Here is a 26,396-nt window from a genome sequence, read left to right on the forward strand (position 1 = left end):
AGCTTAAAGAGTAACGGAGCCAATAAGAATGTGCTATCCACTCCTCCACAATCATTTTCTTCTCCAAAAACGACTTCCAATTGTTTTAGCTGGTTGGATCACTTGGGTATAGATGCTTCCATATCTATAGAAAACATGTTTGTGCTGTTACTTTTTGACATTTCATGTTTAGACATAACTCACTGACCCCTCACTGAAGACGATAAGCATTTGGTTTTGTCCCGATTCCTCTCGACACATTACACAACCTCCAGCTCCTTACCCACGCACCACCAACCTCTGCCTATTCTGGGTGGATTATAATTTTGGTGATCACTATTCATTTTATTATGGCCATGAAATAAAACTGAGCTATGTCATAGTGATGGCTGCTTTTTCTGCCATGTGTAATTTTCATTCAATCTCAAATTCCAGTTGTCAATTTCTCCTCTTGGTACATTCATTCACACCAGCTAGAGAGAATTAGCAACCTCCTGAGAAAGGCCCCTCTGCTGCCTACTGGCCTGAGGCCTCTTTGCTTGGTGCACAGCGGAGAGCCTGGCACCAACTTCACTGTCATTCCGGGTTTCCCTCCCTCTGTGTTCCATTTACTGTTTCCTTCATTTATTGCCTCCCTTTTTCTTGGTTTGCTTCCCCATTTCAATGCAATAAGATCCTTCCATAGATCTTAGAAAAGAGTATACGGAGAGTAAATGTCTAAGAACTTGTATGGATTTCCCCTCCATGTGCTTTGGTTCCTGCAACGTTCCACTGATTTCGTCTTTACCCTCACTTTTCGCTGTCCTTATCTCTAGATTTGGATGTTGAATTTCTTGAATTCATCCCCTATCTTCCTTTCTCTTCTGCTTTCCATCCCTATTGGTTTTCTACATGCTTGGATATTCCTCTCCTTTATCTTACAAAACTAACTATTGTTCTTTTCATGTTCACTAGTGTTGATGATAGTTCTCTGGATATGTCTTTTCAGAGAGCATCCTACTCCAGGTTCATGATTCTAATATCGTCTTTAAACTATTTGAAAATATTAATTGCAGCGTGTTTTAAGATTTCTATCTTTACAAGGTCTGTTTTTCTCATGCTGCTTTTATTTGTTACTTGTCACATTAAAATTTTCCCCAGACATCTGATAATTCTTTATTGCTCGTTCAAATGTCAGTGTGGAGAGATGAGAACCTAATGGGAGGTGAAGAGGATTGAGTGAGGGGGACAGGGAAGCTTAGTCTTCAGTCTGCACATTTCACCTAGTCCCCCTTTGCTTTTAGCATACACCCTGATTTCAGCTGCGTAGGGTATCCTGCAATTCAAAAGGTTCTGTTTAACCCTCTTCAGAGAATAAATATCCTCCTCTTCTACTGGGAATACAGAAAGGGCATATATCAGCATGGAAATTTCTTAGACAACTTTCAATCAAGCCTCCTCATTTTAATTCTCCTAGATTCCTACTTTTTAAATGATTTGGAACCTTTTGAGGCTTCAGAAGTATGAATTGGGCTAGTTCTCAACTTTCTCAACTGTTGGCCTTCCCATATCTACTAAGTCAGTGACTTCTCAACCATTTGTTTTCCAGCTTCCAAAAATTATGTTGTTATAGGTTCCTTCGTTCAGTAAATTTATGTCTTTAAAACATCTTTTTATAGGGGTTTAGAAAGGTTTCTGGGAGGAACTAATTTTAATGCATTATTCAATCTCCAAGAAATGTATGCTCTTTTGAATATAACTATGGGGGACCAGAATATAACTATGGGGTAGTTCTGGAATCTAAAACATACATTAACTATTCTTATTTCTCACAGAGTATATATATATATATATTAGAGATTTATTTATTTGTGCATATAGAACTGGGATACAGGCCAGAGATGCAGGGGTGGTGAGAGGATTCACCAGAGACAGTGGGGAGCAGAACAGGCTGACTGATGAAGTACACTGCTGAGGGGAGCAGCGGGCGGGTCAGGAGAGGTCTGCCATGCCATGTGGTCACCTCCAGGGCAGGCAGGTGGGGATCAAACTCATGCGGAAGTGGCTTTAGCTTCTTAGTGCTGTGCTTTAACCCACTGCACCACCAGGGAGGGCCTCACAGAGTATATTTTGGCATAAATACTTTAAGCTCTGAATGGTTGTATTTCACTGCACATTCTAAAAGAACTGTGACTAGTAGAGTTTCATGCAACAGAGAGAATCTTATTATTGGAAAATGATGAGAACAAATTTTAGAAGCTTATACAAGCTAAGAACTGGTGGTGAGGATATTTATACTCATATTTTTATGCTCCACCAATAATATTGTAGGGTCCCATTAACCAACTATAGGCATTTCCATTATATTCTTGACATCACCCAATGAGAGCAGACTGACCAAAGTGGCAATGATAGTAAAGAGAGAGGGAAAAAAAGGCATCACAAACTATTTTAGTGTTTTATCCTAAATAACTTGTTCTCTATAACACAGGTCATGAATTTGGACACTTCCTTAAAAGTTATTCAGAGGCAGGTAGTTCTCTATTCCATAGTGGTTTTCTGTATGTTGAATTACCTTATGTCATGGGAGATAAACTGGATAAACTTCATCCAGTGAGTCTACCTAAAGCATTAACTACCCAACAGCTCCATTTAGAAGAATATTGTACTGCCCTTCGGTTTCCACAGCCATTTGGTTTCATTGCATTTACTTTCAAACAAAGCTATGGTTCCCTGCAGATGCTTCCGTTAGAACTGGGCCTGTTGAATCAGAAATCCAGTCATCACTAAAATATGAGAAACTAGCTGTCTACATAGCAATAATGAGGGTGAAAATCGGCAAATGTGATCTATTTTATGTATGTTACCATTATGTGTTTGTTGTTGTGAAGTAGTTAGTAGTAGTTAGTTTATAATTCTTTTAAATGAGAAGTTGTATGGTAAATCTGGAAACAAACACCTAAAAATTAACTGTATGTAGATGTTAAGAGACATGCGTCTCCAAAAAAGCATGCCTCTTTGTAAAATCACCTTTATTAGAAAACTTTTTGCTTCCCCATCATTCATTTTAGAGAAAGTCTTGAGTTTGACAGATAACATCCAACAAACATCACCACTAGCTCCCTTCCCTCACTTGAATGGCTTATGCTTGTCCCAACCCCTCCACCTCTCACAGGAGAGACTTTTTCTGTGATCAGCTGATGTTCACCCAAGCAGCAGCTTACTCTACCCTCCCCAAACAAACGATCAAGGATTAGTGGAGATGAAGAAAAGTGGAAAGATCTGAGCTGTATTAAGAAGTTACAGTGTCAAGTCAGAAATAAGGACTTGCTCAAATCTCAGACTCAAGTAGAGAGGCCAGCACAACCTTAGCTAAGCCACTGATGCTTCTGGAAGAAGAAATGCATGGGTGGGTGTTACTAAAAAGAAAGGCTGAGCATACTGGAGCAGACAGGGAAGGCTTAGGACTGTTGTCAGTGTTTGCACTCTGTCTCCTTTTCCTTAAAGCAATTTACATGGCTGCTTTGTCATTGAAGTGTCAACCCAGAGTGGAAATCTGTGAGAGGCCTATGGAATGCTCCATAAATATTTATTGGGCATTCAGTATGTTGCAGGCCCAGTGAATCAGCAGGGAATGAGATGTCATGGTTGCTGGAGCTTCCATCTAGCTAGAGACAGAGACATTAAATAAATAATTGCACAAATAAAGTCCATAACTATAGTTATAACAGACGTTACATAGGAAAAACAGAGGCTGCTTCCTAGAACTCATCACAGGGAAGCTGACCTGGTCAGAGAGGAGGCTGGGAGGGGAGTCAATCTGGGAACACTTCCCTGTTGAGACAGTATGTGAGCTGAGACCACATAGTGGGTGAAGGGCCAAGTAGAGTTCAGGAAGAAGAATATGGGATAGGAAGGGAGTCCCATGAAATAAAACTGTGAAGAGGAAAAGAGCTAGATGTTCCAGGGCTGGAAATAGTGTTGGTGAAACTGTGGAATAAATGAGAAAGGGAGGGAGTATAGTACTATAAGATGAGGAGGTGGGGTTAGGGACCAGGTCCCACAGGTTTAAAGGTCATGTTAACAGGGCCCTCCCTGGTGGCGCAGCGGGTTAAAGCACAGCACTGAGAAGCCAAAGCCACTTCCGCATGAGTTCGATTCCCGCCTGCCCCGGAGGAGATCCACATGGCGTGGCAGACCTCTCCTGACCCGCCCGCTGCTCCCCTCGGCAGTGTACTTCGTCGATCTGCCTGTTCTGCTCCCCACTCTGTCTCTGGTGAAGCCTCTCGCCGTCCCTGCACCTCTGGCCTGCACCCCAGTTCTGTATGCATAAATAAATAAATCTTTAAAAAAAAAAAAGGTTATGTTAAGAAGAGGTAGAATTAAAGCTTTCACTTTAAAATAAATAATATGATTTAAGCAATCGAGCAGTGTGATCAGATTTACAGGTTAGGCTATTCTGGCTACTCTAAAGAAAACAGATGAAAGGGGATAAGACAGGAGGAAAGCAGGAGAGAGGCTACTGTAGCTCCTTAGGTGAGTGCTGGTGATGACCTGGCTGATGGTTAGTGGAGATGAAGAAAAGTGCAAAGATCTGAGCTGTATTTAGAAGGTACAGTGACAAGACATCAGTTAATTAGATGAAGGGGGTGGTAAGAGAGGGAAGTGTCAAGTATGACTTAGGTTTATGGCATGAATAAGTGGGTGTTGATGCATATAGGTTTTTGTTCAATTTTATATGAACTGAGGAGGCTGAATTCACGGTGAAAAACACTAGCTGGGGACCTGGGGTTTGATGTGGGTCCTGCCGTTAACAATCGATGTGGTACTGACATGTCATCGAGCCTTCCTGAGCTTCAGTATTTTCATCTGCAAAATGCTGGCGTTGGGTTAGAATAGGCCTGAAGGCTTCCAAGCTCTAGAAAACTACAGTAAAAGAGGAAAACAGACTTCATGTACGAGATTTTGAGTTCGGTTTGAATAGTTGTTCTGATGGTTTTCTGATCTTAGGCAAACCACTTCAACTTCTTAAACCTCATTCATTCATTCACCATATAATTATTGACAGTTTATTGAGAAGTTGGGGAGACAGCAGTGATTTAACACAAAGACCTTGCCCAAATCACCTTAAATAGGAACATTAGCCAATAAACGTGGTAATTTTAGAGAGAGATTAATGTTTGGAGGAAAAAAAGCATTTTCATGAACTAGAGAATAACTTTGGGGATAAGGATGTTGCTACTTTAGCCAGCATTGTTGGGTAATGTCTCAGTTCTCTCATTTGCTGGGTATAAGCAATAAAAGTTCCAACTTAGAGCTATGTTGTGAGAATTAAATGAGATAATTCTTGTTAAGGCACTTAGTAGCAGGCATGTCATCAATTTTTTAAATAATGTTAACTGTTGCTTAACAATACTGCTGTTGCCATTATTATTTTGACATGTTCTAGCCAGCAGATGTTATCAACCTGGATGTTGTTTTTATGATATCAAATTTTTTAAAAGATTAATTTGTATATGCACACAGAACTGGGGGACAGGCCAGAGGTGTGGGGTGTGAGAGGATTCACCAGTGAGAGTGGGGAACAGAACAGACATCTATACACTGAAGTATACTGCTGAGGGGAGCAGCAGATGGGTCAGAAGAGGTCTGCCGCACCATGTGGGTCACTTCCCTCCAGGCTGGGGATCGAATTCGTGCTGCAGTGGCTGCTATAGCTTCTTAGTGCTGTGCTTTAACCTGTTGTGCCACCAGAGAGTGCGCGATATCAAATATTTTTGTCATCCCTAATTGATAATCTGTAAAACCAAAGTTCCTCAAAATGGGACTTTGGAAAGACTGGTTTGAACTCTGATAACTTTGAAAATCAATCCCAAACAATACTTGTTCTATTCTTGTCCTCCAGCACCAACTCACCAACAGACTCTGAACAATAACTCCTTATGTGCAGGTTTCCAGTGTCTAAGGAGCCGGGCTACACGAACACAGGCCATGAGTGAAAGGCTCTTCCTCACAGCCCAGTGTGCAAGCAGGTGGAAGTTTGCCCTGTGACCACGTGTTCACTGACCATGGGCTGCTGCCCAGGCACGATGAGGCACATGGGAAAATTAAGGCCTGAGGAACCCTTCTCCCAAATCATGTAGATGTACTTCTGAGGTGGAATTCGAACCCAGGTATTATTCTTAGCCTCTGGGCTATAGGCCATAAGAATCACTCGTCAGGTGTTGCTTCTTCTCTTATTTCTGTAGAAGCCAATGGGACTAAGGAGGTGGGGGAAGTATAGTGAGCAGAGAAGTGAAGGGGCATGAAAAACTTCCCAACTACTTCAATAATACAAGATAATAATACTTCTAGGATACAAGGTGGATCAATTTATGGGCATGATAATGGTGCATTACAATTTAAAACTCAAATCTCAATTCAAATATCAATTAATGTGATGCTTGTGAGTTCAGGACAAGAAGAGTCCCCTGACTGAGGCTGAGAGGAGAATCTTCAGAGAACATTTCCCAGACACCTATAGGTGGACATTTTTAGAGCAGAAACTGGGGAGGAAACTAAGTGACAGATGAGCAATGGAGATAAGATGAGGAAGATTCTGCAGCACAATGAGAGAAAGGAACACCCCGTGACCACATCTTTTATGGTCCACACTGCAGAGATGGGAACTTGGAACTTAACTCTGAGGCTTATTAGCTTGGTGACTTTAACGGAACCGTAAGCTCTCCCCGAGTCAACTCCTTATCTGAAAGGAGTAAGCTACTCCATAAATATAGATGTGAGGATTAAATGAATTAGTAGAATACCAAAATAAGTGCTCAGTTTTTGCTGTTTGCTCTATTACTGCTAACATCGCATCACTTACTAAACACTTGCTATATGGCAAATCCTGAGCTAGGTACTTTATATGACTCATGAGCACATGTAAAGTAACCCCAGAAAGTGTGGACTATTGTTATGATCAACCAAGGGCCACAAGGAGGAATAGAAAGCAAAGAGAAGTTAAGTGAAAGAGCCAGGATTTGAACCCATGCTCTGCCAGTCTAGACCACAAAACATTATTGCCCCAATCCTGGGGCAAGTGTTCCTAGTTCTCATGATTCTATTAACAAGTAACTTGAAGACTTTTGACAAATCACATTTGGACCCAACTTCAAGGATTAAATGGAAGTATTCAACTGAAAGTGATAAAACTGGGAGTGGGCTCTGACCCACAACATTTGAATGAAATTAGAGCTGTTAAAATGTTTTATTTGAACTAATATATCAAGTTTAACCCCTACCAGGAAATATTTTGGATAGCATTCAAAATGGTCTCAGAATTCACATTTTCAAAACCTGTCCATTTAACTGAATTAGAACTGCCTCTGTCAATTAAATTCTCAGCTTCTGAAGTGTGCTACAGCTACATAATCTAGTTGTAATAGCTTTTTATTTAGTTAACTCAGCAGATTAATAACAATCAACCTCCTCAATTTTCCTTTTCAATACTGAGCACAGTTCTCAAATATATATTATTTTAATTTCAAACACATTTCCTCTCTGAGCTTCAACACACAGATAGAATATCAATTGTGTGCTTTTCCAAAGCCAGGGTGAGAACACGCTATCTTTCTACTGGTCAGACGTGTTAGAAGGTAAGAACAACCCTTTCTGGGAAAAGAAGACCTAGAAAATCAAACCAGTGAGGAATCATGAAAAAAGGAAGAAATGAGGAAGACTTTCATTGCTAGTTTTACTCTGAGTAACATTTCCCCTAGGTCTTGCTGTGTTCAGTGTCATCAAAGTTGGGTTCAGACCACCCTTGGAAGCCATCACCTTTCTCCTTTCAAAACTAGGCTAGGCTGTTGTCTTGAGAATTCATGAGGAGCTACTAGAGTGGGACAAAGAAGACAATATTTGGCATAACTGTCATTGTTTTTCATCCTCAGTACTGAACCACTTCACCAACACACACACACACACACACACACACACACACACTTCTTCTCCAGAGAAGAATCAAGAGAGGCAGGTCCCCCAGGAGTTACCTACATTCATGAATTCAGTTTCTACAGCAGCTCCCTGCCTTGTCAAGACAGTTTCCTCCCACCTTTAGGCAAACACTGTAACTGAATTCCAGACAAACCAGAAGCCTGGAGTTCCATGTGGTGTGAATGCTCTGCACACCTATGAAGCCTCACTGGAGAGAGCACGGCATTGAGGAGGCACACGTACCAACCCCAAACAGGGCGCGTTGATTAAACCTCCCTCGTGCTAGATTTGCTAGAACCTATTTTCTTTTTTAAGATTTTTTTCCCTAAGAGTTATTTAGACATACAGAACTGGGGGTACAGGCCAGAGGTGCAGGGGCGATGAGAGGATTCATCAGAGACAGAGTGGGGAGCAGAACAGGCAGATCGACGAAGTACACTGCTGAGGGGCGCAGCGGGTGGGTCAGGAGCGGTCTGCCGTGCCATGTGGATCGCCTCCGGGGCTGGGGATTGAACTCATGCTGCAGTGGCTACGTGCTGTATACACTAACCCATTGTGCCACCAGGGACGGTCCAGAACCTATGCACTTCCCAGCATTTCGGAGCTGCCTATGCCAAGTTTCTCTTTTTAGAACCACGTGAGAAAACGAGAGGTGGAGGATGGCCTGCCTTTCTTATAGCAGGAATCACCAATTAGCAAGTTCCAAATGGCACACCATTCAGCAAGTTGTCCTGGCAAATAAGGCAGCACCTCATGGAGGGCCAGTCTAAACCTGCTTTATGCAAAATCTTCTTGCCATCCTATCTGACAGTAAATGTAAGATATCCAGATTGGAGGGAGGTGAGAGGTGGGGGTGGGGAGGAGGGAAGGATGAGACTTGGCTGAGAAACCCCACCAAGCAAATCGACCAGGGAGTTGTCCTTTCTGTTTCCCAGGTCATCATTATTCAAGGATATGAAGGACACACCAAGTTCTGCTCTCCAGAAATTTCTACAGCTACACACACTTGGACGCCTCACCCAGACCAATTTGGAAAAGCAGCACGAAGCATGTTCTGGCTGTACACAGCAGTCCTGCGCCTCCTGGGCCATCTACAAACGGCTCCAACCAACTTGTATGATTGTCTTTAACACCTTTTTTTGTAATTTTTAAAGAAATGAATTTGATTTCATTTTCCTTCCCCAGTTTTCAAATAGTCATTAAAAATTAAACAACACTGGGAAAAGGCTTTTGTGATTATAGCCTTCATTCTCCTGCAACAAACTGGATCTATAAATTTACGTACCATTGTAGATGTAAATTACAAAATTTATATTCAACTATATTAAAACATCTATTCCAAAAATGATTACCAGTTGTGAAAAGCAGACAGGCTTATCACTTGCTGTCAGTTGTTCATGTCTAGTTAAGCAATAATGTGCTAAAACTGCTCTTTTGTTTTGTGTAAGAATTTTGGCAATAGAAGAAATGAACACTCGGTTAATAAAAACTCAGGCTGCTTTTTGCTTTGATGGAGGAAGCAGCTGCCTGTTTTCATTTGCTGCAGAGCAGCAAAACCCATCAATATAATAAGCAGCTTAGATGCATCCATCCACAGCATCTGTAAGGATATAGGGCTATTCGCTCAAAACCAATCCCTAGTTTAATTTTAACAAAGATGTGTCTGACATATTTGAAAACGCATTATAATAGGTTTTGAAACATGAACAATTTCTCTTTCTTTTAAATACTTTTTACAGATTTGAAAAAGGTTAGTATACATTGCTGAATGATAGAAACGATAACTGGTCCAAACTGTGAGGCCGTCCTAAAACAAGGACAGGGACGACAGCAGAGCAAAAGGCAGTTATTTGGTTCCATTTTCAAGTGGAAGTGATTCATTTGCATGTGATTTCATTCATTTATTCATGCAAACAAATATTTACTGAATCATTACCATGCACTAAATTAGGCTAGTGACTGAGACCATGTTTCCTACGCTTAAGAGGTTTATTCTTCAAGAGAAAAGTCTTACACTAAAACAACAGAGTAGCACAGTGATTCAGATATATATTTTTCTATTACTTTTTTATTTAAAAAATTTCAAATGGACATAGACACTGCAGATGTTAATGTAAACTGTGATAATTGACTCCTCTACTACAGTCACATGCTTTATTAGACATACCTTTAAGAAAAGACAATCTGATTTTGAAAGTTGAATTATGTTTAAACATATGTCAAGCTGTTTACTAATGTAGCCAAAATTATCATACTTTGGAGAATTTTAGGATTCTAAGTTATGTTTGGACAGCCTTTAATTTTATAGAAACCATTAGATACTTACACGACTGTGAATAAACAACATGACAAGCATAACAGAAAACAAACTTTAAAGCAACTTAAAATATGAGACAGTAAGATCTAGCTAGTAAATGTGTTAAGCAATTATTGATTTTAGGGCTAGGTGGCGGCCTTCGAAAGAGTCAGATACTTCTAAATCTTCCTGTTTTTAAGATTCACTATCAGATAAATGAGCATCTCAGCACAATCAGTCCAAAACCTCTGGTGATATATGTGAATCTTGGGGTAGCCATCAGCTTCTTAGAATACCAAATTTGCCAAAACTAAGGCAATGACATTGGCATATTAATATCAACTAAATTCATATTTTGTAACATTTTTTTAATATTGACATAACATTGCCTGCAAAACTATACATAATTTAGTTCTCACCTCTTCAGATGCATGTCCCCACACCACACCCATCACCAAAGCGCCTATCATCCTCCTCCAGAGACCACTGGGCCTCTCATCCCCTCCTCTCTACCTTCCCTCCCTCGCCCTCTCCCTCGGCCTCAATTCTGCAGTCATATTTGTAGACCTTGTTTTGGTTTAGTTTTGGTTTGGTTTGCATTGTTTCTTTATATTCCACACACAGAGAGAAACAGATACTGGATGATTTAACTTATGGTTTTGTTTTCAATGGAAAGATTCTTATTCAAGGTGTGGGTTGATGAAGGTGTCTATCAGAAAGTCACGAATTAAACCTAAAGGACAATCAATCAAACCTTTTTTTCCCTTAATTTTCTTCCTTCTTAAGTTACTCTAAAGTAATTCACATCCGATTTAAGATATACGACACAGAACATAGGTACCTCGTGGTTTCAAAAAAAAATCTGACCCCATCAAGTGAAGCTTTGATTCCCCATTCTATTGTAGAGCAGGAAGAATATTATTTCTAAGTCATTATTCACATAGAAATTCTGATTGCCCCTATTCAATTAATACTTTCATATCACAGTGTGATATGGACCTTATAACCAATCTTGTGGCAGCATGAGTTAAGAACCACAAAGAAGTCAGAGGTCATTATTTTTCACACATTCAGAGTATTTATAAAGCATTCACCATGTACCCTCTCCTCTCTGTGCCTGCTTTCTTCCCTCCGCTCCTGCACCATTTAATGGCTGTGCACAATGCTTCCAGAACCCTGCAAAGATTCATGGACTGCATACTGGTTAATGATGGACTCTTCAATAGCACATTGGAAAAGATGCCTTTAGGGAAAGTCTTTCTAGCTGCAGCTAGTGATTGCTATGGCCTGAATGTGTTCTCCCCAAATCTATACGTTGAAACCCTAATTTTCAATGTGAGTATATTTGGGGAAAGGATGGTAACAGGCAAGTAAGATGAAATGAGCTCATAGGATGAGGTCCTGGTATGAAAGGATTAGAGTCTTTATAAGAGACTCCAGAGAGGTCACCCCCACCACCCTGACCCCAACTCATGAGCACAGAGCTTATGTAAGCATAGGCAAATGGTAGCCCTCTACTAGCCAGAAAGCACAGCCTCAACAGAAACTGATGATGCCGATACCTTGACCTTGGACTTCCAGCCTCCAGACTACAAGAAAATAAATGTGTGTTATTGAACCCAGTGAGTCTGTGACGCTCCGTTACGGCAGCCCAAGTAGATTAAGACAGTGGTCAAACCTGAGTGCCTATTATTTAGGGGCATTTTCCTTCTCCAGTCACAATACATTCTAAGCCCAAAGAATTCCCTCCCTACAACGTAGACAGGGCCCAAGGAACAGACAGGGCATAATCACGAGCCCAGCGGCGCTCTCTACTTTCAGTTCTTCCTCTACCCATCTCAGCTTCTTTCTTCCTTTTCACTTTAGTTGCCAACTACAATTTTAGCTCCCTTTTTCCCTTGAAAATAATTCATAATGGAAAAGCTAACCTCATTCAAACTCTGATAAAGAAATTTTGTTGATACCACCTCCAAGGCTTTATAAAAATACTTGGATCTTCTTCTTTATGCTGTCTTTGAACATTATCTCCTTGAAGGCAGGGAGCTCATTGCTCCTCTTCTCTGTGGCATGGTGACATGATGCATGTAGGGGCATATTGAATTCATGTAGAATAGCAGCAAAATATCTAAAACTGGAACTCACAGAAATAACACATGAATCTCTTTTCTTTTGCAAGATCGATTTGTTAAGATTTATATGATGCATCTACTGGGAATGTGATTCTACCTATAAATGCAATCACAGGTCAAGTCTTGTGTGGATAACTTTCTAATTGCACTCAATCCACTTTCACTGGCTTTCTTATCTCTATCCACAATCTGCAGCCCTGGCAGGACAATTATCACCAGAAGACAGGATAGATGCTCTGGGGAGTAGCTGTCCTGGGCCTGAAAGGTGCATGCTTACAAGTTTCCAGGCTAGTAACAAAGAATCCACATCAATAGGCCATCTTTCTCTCCATCAATCTTTCTGCCTCATTCAGCAGAGCACGTGTCATGGGTGCTCATATCTGGGGCTTATCTGTGGATATCTACAAACATGCAGGTCTCTAATCATAGCAGCCTGGAATGAATCCCACAATGGGCCCTTTAAGCGACTTGAGATAGAGAAAAATGATTCTCTGAGTTGCTTTCTCTCTTTTTTTTTCCTTCTTTTTCTAGCCCTTCTCTTACTATGATAAAATTTGTAACCTTAAGCCATGTAGCAAAGTGTTTTCTCTGAGAATCACAACTCCTTGAGAAGGACCTTCAGAATATACTATTTAAACTGAACTATTGCTCTGATCTTGACACCACAATTATCTTTCTGTTGAGAAAAATACAAAAATTCTAGAGCTGTTATATTGTTACTGGGCCTTTCACACCAGGACACACAAGTGTTCTTAAGTTGAGATCAAAGTGCAGGGGCTGAGTCGTTGAGGAGCGGAGAAGTCATCATGATCTCTATGGACTCATGCTGGACTCCTCAGGACGAAAGCAGATTTCCTTCTCCCCCCAGCAGCAAAGGGTTCCTGTTATCTCGCACTCTATCAGTCAGTTTCTCTGCCCCCATCCTCTACAAATAATTGGAAAACTGGCTTCCCATTTGGAGCATTGCATTTAGGGGGGAATGTATTTTCGTCTGCTTGTATTGTCAAGAGCATGCTGAGATTTTGGCTGAGCAAATACTACATAAGTTTAAACTTCTACCATAATTGACAGGGAAAACAATAACCTTTGGAAGAATACGAAACAGTATTTACGTACCATGAGACTAGGTAGTTAGTACTTTTCATGGACACCACAGAGAAATCTCAATTCCTGAAATAAAGCATGAAGCATCTGGGGGCTTGCTGAGCATGTCGCTGGGGAGTGGCCAAGTTGGGTCAGAGCCTCAGCTCCCTCTGGTCTGGCCTTGAATCTCTTTACAGAGTGAGATGATAGTGTAGGGAAAACCTCAGGATCTTGTGGAAAGATTTTACCTTCAGGTAGAAATCAGTGCTTAAAAATCCTGAGTCATGTGGCCCTCCCTGGTGAAGCACAGCAGTACAAAGCTAGCCACAGCAGCTTAGGCGTGAGTTCAACCCCCGGCTGGGGAGCTGACCCACAAGGCGCGGCAGACCTCTCCTGTCTCACCCGCTGCTCCCCTCAGCAGTGTACTGCGTGGATCTGTCTGTCTGTTCTGCTCCACACTCTGTCTCTAGTGAATCCTTAACACTGCCTCTGCATCTCTGGCCTGTACCCCAGTTCTATATGCATAAATAGAATGGATCTTTTTAAAAAAAAAAAAAATCCAGTCCCACATTCCAGCTTCAATGTATTCACAGGCTCTTAGCAAATAAAGTTAAGTCTTTCGGTTTCTATTTCTCAATAAACAGTTTTACTGAAACACTCATTGTCTCCTAACCATGCCCCAACACACAAGAGGGTAGCAAAGCATATATATATATATATATATGTTTGTGTGTGTATGTGTGTATGTGGATACATATGTGTGTGAATATAACTATATAACTATACATCTATATCTATCTATTATATATATATGTGTGTGTGTATATATATATATATAATAGCTGCAGCTTAACTAATGGTGGAAACTCTGAGTTGAGGCCAGGAAGCAATGTATAATCTTCTCAAATAGGGACCCCTTTCTCTAGAATTACAATGATTATTTGCCTCGCTTTATAAAATTTGGCTTCTGTTTGTTTTCAGGAAATTTATCATCTAAACAGTCATCATTCTTACTTATTCAAATGTCTATGTGTAATTTGTCTTGCAATTAAGAGTTTGTAGCACATTCCAACAATTCTTTTAATCACCAGCTTCCCAGTCATAATCAAAGAGTAATTTTTATTTTGCTGTGTCTAAGAAGGGGAAATCACATAATATATACAGTGTTCACACACACACCACAGTGTTCAGAAATGTAATTTTCTGTATATTCTCTTCTAAGAATATTTTCGTTTCTGGATTGTCTCTGCACTCAGGAACGGGATTGAAATCTCTACTTTGGTATTTGTCTGAGACGGTGATAGCTCAGTCGTCTGCCGCCAAATGCCAAGATAGGGGGAATCTCATCATTCGAGACCAGCTGCATGATGGGCAGTTAATAGATATATCAAACCTTAGGATATATGCTAAGCTGAAGAGATGATTGGTTGGTTGATACACTGATTGATTAGCATAGGGAGAATGGGTTTCTTCTTGACAACCTAAGATTATGCTTCAGCTAAGCTCAAATTGCTTACACCTCTTCTATTGGGTTTAAAATTACAGTCCTGTCATCTAAAATCTCTCTTCAATGAAATTTTTACCATATATAAAAATTAAAGGGAAAAAGAAAGTAGAAGCACTGGATAAGAGTAAATGGAGTAGATACATTTCATGCTACTGTTGTTGATTTCATTGGGGAAAGTTGATATGTAAATCCTCTTGAAAAATGTTACACATTTCATAAATGATTACTGAATATTATACAATAATTCAGGGGGAACAGTTCTGTATGCTAAGTCAGTGAATGCTTTATTTTCAAACACATTAAAGTTTACGTCTCCTTTATATAAGTATGAGCATTAAAGTAAAACCCTCTCTTAATCAGGCTTACTTTCTAGGGCACAGAGACCCGGTCCATGGACTTGTGATATTTCTAACCGCTGGCATGCCTCGCAGGGGGAAGGGCAGACTTATGGAGTCTGAGGATTAGCTTTGTTTTGAAGCAGCTTAACACAAGTAGCGACTTCGTTAATTAGCAGTAATGATCCTAAAGATAGTCACATGTACATCTTGAAATATTTGACTGTTGTGCTGTTTTCCTTGGGAGTGGAAGCAGGTATGCTTCAAAGTGAAACAAAACCAGGAGAATGAAACACAGCCCTGTTCTATCAAACTCGAAGTGACATTTAAGTGGTACTGAATAAAAGTCATCAAATCTTTGCACAAAGGGCACACATTTAGAGCTCTACAAATGTCTGATGTTATTAGTTAACAATAAATTCATTGAACGTAAGCTTGGTTTATGAGGTGCTGTATAAAGATTGCATATTGTCATACTCTAGATTCTCAGAGTTGAAGAAAGGGCCTTGCTTTCTCTTTCCTTCTTGCCAGCCCCTCCCCCACCAAAAAAAAAAAAAAAAAAAGCTGGTCAGCTTTAATTCCGTACTTTGAAGAACACCCCCTCCTTTGCCTGAGCAAATAAGGATTTGGTTGCCGAATCACACTGGATAAGTGGTTCATTGAGAATGTTAAAATCTGCATTAATAAATAGGACTGGGCTGCTCGGATTTTCCCCCTTCCTATCAGCGATGAGCGGTAGGGGATCAGCTGCAACTAAAATCCCCAGCTGAACAACTCACATACAACTCAGTGAGCAGACTTAAAACAAGGCCATTTATTGGTGACTGTTATGCAAACAAAGCGTCCGAGTCTTAGAAACAGATGTCAACTGAAGCATATGCTTACTGTAAACTGGAATTTGATTCTCTTTATAAAAATAGACATAAATGGGCCTTCCGAACATAGCCTGCCTCTTGTTGTCTACCATTGCCTAACTTGATTCAGTCTAAAGCTTTTAAAGAGCTGAATAGACTGATATGTGAGGGCAAAAGAATAAAACTTAAAAAAAATTAAATTGGAAATAAATGATAACATGTTGGAGCAGTTCCCAGAAGCAATTTTACAGATTTTTCTCTAAAAACACAAGACAGGAAGTTAAAAGCTTAGCGCCGGTCACCCCATGGCACGCCGAGTTATCATTTCCTACCACTTAGGGTGGAAAAGAAACTGCACGTTGCGGTGGCAAGTGTCGGAGTGCGTACTTTTTATCCTCCTCGCTCTTTCTTTTTCTCTCTCTTACCTCTTCTCACATCTTGATGTCTTTTAAATGTCACTTATTTTACATGAGGCAGTTGGTGGAGACATGACTCAACAGCAATCAGAACCATTATCCCCCGCAGCGAGTCCTGGTCTTAATGCATTGTGACACCTTTGCTGGCCAGCCACCGATTTACCTTTCTGCTTCTTAGGGAATTAAGTGGCATCATGTGAAAATGGTTGTGATATGAACAGCATGGGCATAACTGGTATTAAATTTACCTCTCAGCCTAAGTGAATTTTCCTCACATGTGACTAATCAAAATGAAAGCTTGTGGACCCAGGCTGAGCTGGCCAGCACTTCCCCACCCCTGGGACCTGGGCTATTTTGTTTTATCTCTTTGTACAAGCTGGCAGAAGTTTAAAGTGAAGGGGATAATCCAGTGCTGGTGTCTTTATGAAATAACATCCTTACATGAAGAGGCTTTTAACTGTCTGTCGCTGTCCTCTCAAAAAAAGAGTGTGACAATCTCATTTTGCTGAGCACCCTCCCATGAAAAGGGAAAATAATAGCCGTGGCCGCCATGGCTAGTACTGACCTTACATGATCCATTATCCACTAAACACTTTAAAAGTCAGTTTTACATACACTGCGGGGGAAATGAGAGAACTATCACAATCATTTTCACTTTACTGAATTTGCCATCCATTTGAAGTGAGTCACTTGATATCCCAACACATCCAGCCAGTGTCATATAGTACAAGGCAAAAGAAAACACAACTGACTGGAGATGCCGAGCACAGACTTGCTGGCACCCTAATATTTCAGACATCTGCTGGGGGGGACGGCGATACTAGCAGGGCTCTATGTGAACTCCCCTCAAACGTAGCCATAAGAAAAAGAACAATCAAAAACTCAGTCCTTCAAATTTTTAGAAGTGCTTGACATTCCTACAAAATGTTTTTACCAACCACTTAGCAGAGATCAGTAGGTGCCAAAGGAAGAGCAGGCAGAGCAATTATCATCCTGCACAGTCAGCCTGATGCTTATTCACAGACAAGAGTGGTTTGCATTCCGCCATGAACCAACTGTGCATGTTGCTGATAATAGAGCAGAGGTATTGCTAAATTGGTACTGAAATAGCATACCTCGTTTACTTCCAGCAACTTATTTGTGGAAGGCAATGAAGGCTGGGATATTTTCTCATCACTACAAGCATACACCACTCATTGTTAACATTAAAATTAGTTTTCTGACATGGCACATGCTATATGCATCTATTTTTCTTTAAATAGGACCTTCTGTGCCTAGAGGAACACGCTAATGGCATTTCTTCCCCTTGTGGATAATGCGTTACTTCATTAATAAACCATCTAGAAGCTTGACTGGTAATCAGGGTCTGGGCCACTTCACAGTTCTTCGAAGTTCAGAGACTCTCCCTTCACTTAGGGAATGCATTTATTCTTGAACCCTCTGCTCTGCAGCAAATAGAGAATGGAAAGAGGAGAGAGAGAGATAACTGAGAGTGTGACAGATGTACAATATCAGATGCAGTGACACACAAATCTTGAATCACACTTATAAGATTTAATTTTTCTAGGTTAGGGCACAAAAGGAAACAGCCAAGTAAGTGGTTGCGATATTCTTAAGGAGTTTAATTCACACGCCGACCTTTAAAAAGTAAAGTTTGAATCTGAGTTTATCCTTTCATGTTGAACTCCCTGACCTAACTCTTAACAGCCGGCTCAGAGGAGATCATAATGGTTTATTCAAAATAGTTTGAGGAATCTGATTCATAAAGAATGGAGGATGATTCTGTTAACAAAGTTAAACACCGCCCCCCCTCCCGCTACCGCTGGCTCCCTGGAGATTTTCAACTTCGTATGGCGACTAGAGAACTAGAACTCTTATGCACCATGTGAGGAAAATAGAATTTGAAGCAAGACAGTTGTGGGTAAATAAAAATCAGCAGCAAAGCCTGCAATTTTCATGAACCATGAAAAGAACACCAGAGTCTGCCATTTTTAGGTCTCAGAAGAGAAAGGCTGAGTGAGAAGAAAAAGGGGGTGGGGGGCGGCGAGGATGCGATCAGAAAATCTTCGAAGGCCACACATAAACATTCACATGCTCTTATGTATGGGAAGAAAATGAAACACGAACCATCAGAGGGTAGACTCGGAAGTGCTGTTACCCGCTGAGTGGTGACATCTGTTTTTGCTGAGTAAAACTTGCTGTACAAAAGAAAAATAAGAACACCCTAGTAATCGGGTTTAGTATCTGATTATGTGCTTCAGGATGGAGGCAGAGGAATGACTGCAAGCCCAGTGTTTGGATAGATTGGCCGCCTCAGACAGCCTGAACTGCTACCTGAAGCCGGAGTGTGACCTGAGAGCAGCCATGCTGCCAGGAAGAGGAGAAGCAGAGGAGGTTTGGGGGGGGGGGGTTTGGGGGGGGGGGGTTGGGGGGGGGGGGCGCTGCAGTTCTCAGGGGATGCCCCGCTGGTGTTAGAGACTCAGCCCTGGCTCTACCGGGTATCTAATACAAGATGGGGAACTCATGCCACTACCCTACCCACCGGCTTAGCATTCCGAAACACTAAAGGAAAGGATAGATCACAGGTGCGATTTTTCCATCCATAAATTTTTTTTAAGGTTTATTTATCTATGCATACAGAACTGGGGTACAGTCCAGAGGCACAAGTGCGGTAGAGGCTTCACCAGAAGCAGAGTGGGGAGCAGGTCAAACAGATTGACGAAGTACACAGCTGAGGGGAGTAGTGGGAGACAGGAGAGGTCTGCCGGGACAGGATCACCTCGGGGGCTGGGGATCTAATTCGCACTAAAGTGACTGCAGCTCGCTTGCAGTGCTGCGCTTTACCGGCTGCGCCACCAGGGAAGGTCCCCTCCATAGTTTTTATTAAAGTCTTTCTCCTAACGACGCATAAAGATTGTTTGGAGGTGTGGCAGTTGTTGCTGTTGTAATGAGTTTTCAGAGCTGCAGCCACCCAACAAAGAACACTGCTCAGGATCCGAGCACGGCATTTCTATCATGAGCGCCACGGGCTGTGGTCTGGCTACTCTGGACAGCTCCCAGAGGGCAGACGGTGGCTGAGGCAGTCTCTTTAATTTGCCTACAGGTCCTTACTCCATGAACTCAAAACCCAAGAGTTCGTTTTGCTGGAAATGCACCAGCCTGTCTGTTTTCTTGCCCAACTGAACTTTGGTATGTGCATTGGGATTGGGTGAGGGGAGGGGAAAGAGGTATTTGCTGACTCCACTGATCCCAGTTAAGACTCTTGGCACGCTCAAAATCAAGTTATGAATAAACTCATGCGGCCTCTCCATTAATCCTTCCAACTGCTCTTAATCATGGAAATGTCACTACCCCGACTTCTTAGAAGTCTTTAAAAATGAGCCTGGGCTCAGGAAATCTTGCAGGTTACATTATTCTTGTACGACATGATTTTTGAAGAGGTAGTCTAGGAGATGGAAGTCACCTGCAAGATTGTTCTAGGAATTCTAAATGTCAAATTAAATCCCAAAAACAAATGTGAAGGGTCAAACCTGAATATAATCACTGATTGGAATACAGAAATGAGGGTTTTGTAAAATAAAACAAAGCTGGCAAGTGACTAAATATGAAGAGAGAAAAACCCTTAGGAAGAGGACTAATGGATTAGAAGTAGGAAGACAGAATTTAAAAAGAGAAGAAGGAATTATCAGAAGACCTATCAAGTGCTGAGCATTATTAATAACATTAACAAATAGTCTATTAGTATAATGATCTAACTACCTTGCACACTGGGTTCTCTCCTGCAGATAAAAAAACTGGGCTCCGGGAGGTCAGGTAACTAGTCTAGGACACTCTCTCCTCCAAACTGGGGGTTGAGTCCAACCCAGGCCCCAGACCCTCCTGACTACGAGACCCCCTCTACAGAGACAGCAGGGCTGGAGTGTGTGAAAGGATTAGGGATGCGCTGTTGCCAGGACCCTGTAATACTGAATTTGGGGGTATGAGCAAAAGTTCAAGAATGACTTACCCAGGAGTGTAGGGTTTAGGGTCTGAGTGACTAGGGATTTTGTGATATCACTAATAACAATTGGGGTGTCATAATGACCAGTCTGCTTTAAGGGTCAAGAAATCAAAGGCTTAGGTTGTGCAAGCCGAGTTAAAGGCATGGTGGGTGAGGTCATATGCTGGTGCAGCTACTGGACATATGGGACTAGATTCAGTACTAAGGTCAATTTGGGGCTACCCCTTTGAGAATATCCATACAGAGATTGTAATTTAAAATGTGGGTTAAGATCAGCAAAAGAGGGGAGAGGGAGGTGGGAGAGAAGAGACTAAGGAAATGCTCCCCCACAGGGATAAGATGTGTGACCTCAAGAATCACAGTTTCACTAATTACAAAATAAGGATAACCAATGGATGACTAGATAAAGAAATGTGATATATACATAAATGGGATATATTTCAGCCTTGAAAAGTATGGAAATTCTGATAGATGTTAAATTATGGATGAATCCTAAAGATAGGTTAAGTAAAACAAGCTAGTCACAAAAAAACAAATTCTGTACAGCAGAACAGGCAGATTGATGAAGTACAATGCTGAGGGGAGCAGCGGGCGGGTCAGGAGAGGTCTGCCGAGCTAAATGGAGCACTTCCCAGGCCAGGATCAAACTCACACTAAACTCACTTGCAGTGCTGAGCTTTAGCCCATTGCACCACCAGGGAGGGCCTGGGAACAATACTTTCTAATGGTGAGGTTAAAAGGAAATGATATCTTAAAATGGGCATAATATGTAGTATATTATTTATATTAAATGTCAACAAATATTAGTTTCTTTTCTCTTACCAGGAAAGAAAGGAGGAAAAAAAAAAGGAGTGAGGAAAGGAAAGAAAAAGTAATAACAGAGGGGTAAGAAAATCAGGAACGTAAAATGTCATGGAAGTCACAAAAGACCACATTTCAAACAAGGGGCAGTTCAACAAGGGCAAGTATTGCAGGGATCAAGAGAAGGGAAGATTCTGGAACTTGACAAGGACATTGATTACTTCAGGAAAGGCATCATGGGTGTGCTGAAACCATGTAGAAGATGAGTTTCAGGGTCTAAGAAGTAATCAGCAATCAAGAGGAAGTGGCAAGGAACACAGATTCCTTTCTAAGAGTTTGTGGGGAAATAAAGGAATAAGACGTAGAGGCTTAAGGGAATGTACAGTAAGGAAATCTTCCCTCTCACTTGACTTTTCCCCCTGGAGGACAGTAGTCCCTGGCATGTTTGTAAATAAAAGAAAAAATTAGTGGAGGAAAGTAAAGGTGCAAGAGAACCGCCCCCCCCCCCAACACACACACACAGAGGACAGAGTCCACAGGTGAAGGCTTGACATAACTTTTCCCTGAACACTGCTTATTCAGACTGAACTCTGCAATTTGTCTGTTCCTCAATAGCTTTCTTACTTTTATAATTTTTGTAAACTTTATAAAATTCCTTCTAATTTTTTTTGATGACTTTAAATTATCTTTCTCTTCCTCCCTCCCCCCACCCTTGCATTCTTCCTTTCCTTCCTTAATACAGGAGTCTGTGCTTTATGTGTCTCTATGACTTTGAGTTATTTATTTACTCCTCCTTATGCACACATACTTTACCCCCCTCCAGCAAATCTCAGGTGTCCTATCCCCTTTCTTCCCCATCCCCTCTTCTCTCGTCCCTGTCCCTCAGGTAACTGGTATATTCTGTATCGAGTCTAACACACAGGTGGAAGCTTTAGCTTTGGAAAGGAGGGAATCGAGCTTTATTCAGGATGGGCAAGAAGAAGTGGAGATTGATGGTTTTTTTTTTTCCCTTGTGGGGAAGAAATCATTACATGCCAAGAATGAGAGGCTATTAGCAGAGTAGAGAAACAACAAAGCTGTATAATCAACTCTTAATTATCAGCATTTTGGTTTATCAGCTTCAAATCTTGCTTTCAAGCAAGTTAGCACTTACTCGGCTTAATTACTTGCTTTGTTAGCATTTCAAACTCAATGTAATATAACTTTGTATGCGGCCTGCAGCCCAGCAGGGTAGCATTTGACACCTGAACACTTAACCACTTCCGTTGTTCTGGGAAGGATTTACAGTAGGCACTTGGGTTGAGGTTGGGGGCTTCACAGCAGTCTGAGAGACAAGCAGTTAAGCTTTCCAGGTGTTACTGACTTCATCTGTGGATGTGTTGCTTTGTGCACAGAGCTTCTTAGATCAGATATATCTACTTCTTCGATCATTTATTTAAACTAGTGTTTATTGAACCCCAGCTCTGTGCCAGACATTGTGCTCTAGATCGTGGTGACTAGAATAGTCCCTTGCAGTCAAGGTGCTGATAGTTTAAGTCTAGTGGGGAAGACAGATGGAAATAGATCATTGTAACATCAAGATACAAATGTAAATAAGATAACCAAGTATAAACCACAGTGGTTGCACTAACACCACCTTGGTTTATCAACATTCCTCCCATCTTCAAGAGTTCAAATAATAGTGATTGGACTAGGTTCTAGAGGATTCAGCTACAGCAGAGTAGAGAAATGGTAAATCCCACAGAAAAAGCAAATCTAGTGAGCCCCATCAGATGAATGACTCTGCATAGAATTTTCTTTATGGGGGATTTTTTTTCTCTATGTAACATTTATGGTCTTGGTGCATTAAAAATAGCAAGCAAGATTGTGGATTTTTTCTCCCCATTCATTATGAAAGGGATGGTTATAAAGATCAATTACTTTGCTGGAAAGGTATAAAGCCAAGACTGAATGGTCTCAACCTCATACGCCTGGAGCCCTGACTGGTGTGTGTGTGTGTGTGTGTGTGTGTGTGTGTGTGTGTGTGTGTGTGTGTGTGGTTTCTAAAAAGCTGCTTTGTTTGGCCTGCTTGCCTTCATCTTTCTCAATTACTTTGTAATTGATGCTCACATTTTCTCACATCAGTGTTTAAATCTTTGCTTCTCTCCCAATAATCTCCATTATCATCCTTCATTATCTTTCTTTACCCCCAATTTCTTTGCTCTCATTTTTCCTGGTTCCTGTATCTGCATAGTCCAGAATTGTGAGGTTTTCAGCAAGTACCTTGGTTTATATAGATCCCAACACCTCCTTTCCTTTTGACTACACTGATAAGGTATAATCTTTAGGTCTTTGGCTATTTTCTTTTTAACTATTCACTGCCCCAAGGGTTTTCTCTTTGACTGCAGAGCCAATTAAAATAAAATCAAACAAGATCATATATTTAGAAGTGCTCTGTCACCTACATCTACACACAATTAAGATTACTATTCCTTATTTTAGCACTGTTCTAGTACCTACGGTTGCCTTAAGAGAAGATTACAGATAACTGAGGCATTGATTTATTTTGCTTGTTTATAAACTATTTATAAGAACTGTTACTTTCCCAAAGAAATAGCCACAAAAAGTTAGAATTCATCTAATCCTTAAAATATACAAAAGATTACCACTTTAACTGACAAGATACTTGCAGATTTCTTAATGCTTCAGAGTTGCCATTATCTCAGTTAACACAAAACTAGAAATGCACAAAAGCGCCCAGTGACGCCGAACGTGCAGAACGTGGTGGTAGTCTGGCAAAGAAAGCAATTCTGAGTCTCTAAAATTGAGAAATAGACACAATGCCCTCTGCATTCCCAGTGCCCTCTACTCTAGCTGTGGCATGATGTTCCCTTTGGATGAATAGATGCTCTGCTCATGTCAAAAGGAACAAAATTGAAGAAGGGCCCTAAACTCTTCAACTAAAAAGGGGAAATGTACCTAGTAGCACAAATAGTTGTCTGGTTCTGCAAAAGTAAATTCAGAAAGGGTCCAGCAAATGTCAAACAGAGCAGCTGAGAGGAAAAAAAATCCACAAAATCATCATTTACTGTTTTAGCTCCAGAAACTAGAAAAGTGGCATTTCAAATAAAAATTGCAAAAAGCCCTATGCACTCCACTTGTGAGCGGCATTCTGTTTGGGCAGCTTGCTCAAAGCATGGAACACACTCTCTCCAACTCTGTATTGCTGCTCTTTACCAGACCTCCTTGCGAGCCCGCGAGCAGCTATCTCCCCATTATACATCCAAAGAGTAACTAGGGTGAAAAGGACAGCCCGTGTAAGAGGAAATAATTGCAGCTTAAACTACTCTTCCTCATTAAGAAGCAAGACTCTTTGGGGAGCGTGGGGGTGGGGAGGGTCAGGGAGAATGGTATTGAGTTTTCATCATCCTGTCAGGGCAGGTCAAGTTTTAACTCTAGCAACTTTGGCATGATTTTCTATAATCGCATTACAGTTAAAAGTGTATTAATCACTGTAACTATCACCATCCTATGGTGAGATGAATACTTGCAGGAAGGACTGGAAAAGAATCGGAACTCTGGTCTGGGGTCTGCCTTTGGTGGGATTGGTCTTTTGTCTTGGAGGTGTGTGTGTGTGTGTGTGTGTGTGTGATCAGTAAGCATGATTATGAAAATGTAACTAACCCTTCCTTTCATGGTAGACATCAGTGAAATATGTGACAGTAAAGATGTGCAAAAGGTTAGAAAGCGTTTGAGGTTGAAATGTAAAGACCCAAACCAGCTGGTAATATTTCACACACACACACACACACACACACACACACACCATGAAAATTCAACACCAGAGGACATGCTGCCCACAGGGGACATATGGAGGTGCCTGGAGACAGGCACCCCTTCCCATTGTCACACTGGGAGGAGTAGGGTGTACTGGCCTACACCTGAATATCCTCAGTGCTCAGGGCAGCCCCACACCAGCAAGAATTATCCCAGCCAAAAAGTCAATGGCATCACTGTTCAGAAACCTTACTCTAATCAATTAAATTAGAAGGAAGATCTAAATATTTGTATTTAATTTCCACTCTGTATTCTTCTCATCCATCTGAGGCTTAGTAAAATGTTTGAGGTTGATATGCATGTCCTAGAAAAATACAAAGGTGTCACAAGTCAAGCAGAAGATGTGGGGGGCTAGCTGATGACCATGAAGGGTATTGGCTCTAATTGAAATTTTGAGGAGGAAAAAGGGATGTCGGGGAAGAAAATCTGGTACCAAATCATGGCAAGGCAATGAGTTTGATTCATGGTTTAATATTGTATCAAAAACTTGATCTCACAGTGTACTCTTGAAGGAGAGTACAAAGCCAGCTAATCAATGCTCCTGGGACTTTTTAAAGCTACATGTTAACTTTAAAAATTTTTTTTAAGCTCTATCCATCCATGCACACAGGAACTGGGGCACAGACCAGAGTGCAGGGTGTGAGAAGACTCACCAGAGACAGAGTGGATAGCAGAACAGGCAGATCTACTCAAATACACTGCTGAGGGGAGCGGGGGGGGGGGCAGGAAAGGTCTGCCACGCCATGTGGGCCAGGGATTGAACCCATGATGCAATGGCCCCTACATGTTAACTTTGATAAAAGGGCAGCGTGTATGAGCGCTGCAAGTATTCCCTAGGCAGCTAGATGCACCCAGGGCTAGGAAAGGCACAGTCAAGAGTCAACTAAGGTGACTGAGGGCTTGAAAAGAGCATAAGCTCAACAGCTTCCTTGACAAAAAGGATTCCGTGCTGAGAGGAGAAGGGAGACATGATGTCAGAGAGGAGCATAATCTCTAAGAAACTGGGGAGGAAGGAATGGCGAAAAGTAATGCAGAGAGAACAGAAAGGGTGGAGGCAGAATTTCTCAAAGTGTGGGTGCTGCATCAGCAGCCTTCTTAGGAACTTCCTGAAGATGTGAATTCTGATTCCAGACCTACGAACCAGAAACTCTGGGAATGAAGACAATGATCTGTGTTGTAATAAGTTCTCTAGGAAGCAGATGGTTTGTGTAGATCAAAATTAATCGC

The 26,396-nt window shown here is 41.3% G+C and overlaps 1 protein-coding gene across 1 annotated transcript in view; it reads right to left on the reverse strand.

The window, feature by feature from the left end:
• Window positions 1–26,396, reverse strand: part of CAMKMT (calmodulin-lysine N-methyltransferase) — a 299,509-nt gene that overhangs the window by 52,289 nt on the left and 220,824 nt on the right. The gene's annotated exons all lie outside the window — the stretch shown is intronic.

The sequence above is a fragment of the Condylura cristata genome, unplaced genomic scaffold (genome assembly GCF_000260355.1).
Source record: "Condylura cristata isolate star-nosed mole 26May11 unplaced genomic scaffold, ConCri1.0 scaffold00020, whole genome shotgun sequence".
Classification (NCBI taxonomy): domain Eukaryota; kingdom Metazoa; phylum Chordata; class Mammalia; order Eulipotyphla; family Talpidae; genus Condylura; species Condylura cristata.